We start from the raw sequence: 958 nt of genomic DNA on the forward strand, positions 1-958 counted from the left end.
GACTGTTAGGTATTTTGATGTCTTGGGCCATTAGGTATTTTGATGTCTTGTTTCTTGAGTTCTTTATATATTCTGGATATCAGCCCTCTGTCAGATGTGGGGTTGGTAAAGATCTTTTCCCATTCTGTAGGCTGTCTTTTTGTCTTACTGATGGTGTTCTTTGCCCTACTAAAGCTTCTGGGTTTCAAGAGCTCCCATTTATTAATTGTTTCTCTCAGTGTCTGTGCTAATGGTGTTATATTTAGGAAGTGATCTCTGGTGCCAGTGCATTCAAGACTACTTCCTACTTTCTCTTCTATCAGGTTCAGAGTAACTGGATTTATGTTGAGGTCTTTGATCCACTTGACTTAAGTTTTGTGCATGGTGACAGATATGGATCTATTTGCAATCTTCTACATGTTGACATCCAGTTATGCCAGCACCATTTGTTGAAGATGCTTACTTTTTTCCGTGGTACAGTTTTGGCTTCTTTGTCGAAAATCTTATGTTCATAGGTGTGTGGATTAATGTCAGGGTCTTCAATTTGATTCCATTGGTCCACGTGTCAGCTTTTATGCCAGTACCAACCTGTTTTTATTACTGTAGCTCTATAGTAGAATTTGAAGTCAGGGATCGTGATGCCTCCAGAGGCTGCTTTATTATACAAGATTCTTTTAGGTATCCTGGGTCTTTTGCTTTTCCATATGAAGTTGAGTATTGTTCTTTCCAGGTCTGTGAAGAATTGTGTTGGGATTTTGATGGGTATTGCATTGCATCTGTAGATTGCTTTTGGTAAGATTGCCATTTTTACTATGTTAATCCTATCTATCCATGAGCATGGGAGATCTTTCCATTTTCTGATATCTTCTTCCATTTCTTTCTTCAGAGACTTAAAGTTCTTGCATTCAGGTCCTTCACTTGCTTAGTTAGAGTTACCCCAAGGTATTTTATATTATTTGTGGCTATTGTAAAGGGTGAT

Source organism: Peromyscus maniculatus, chromosome 8 (genome assembly GCF_049852395.1).
Source record: "Peromyscus maniculatus bairdii isolate BWxNUB_F1_BW_parent chromosome 8, HU_Pman_BW_mat_3.1, whole genome shotgun sequence".
NCBI classification, from domain to species: Eukaryota; Metazoa; Chordata; class Mammalia; order Rodentia; family Cricetidae; genus Peromyscus; species Peromyscus maniculatus.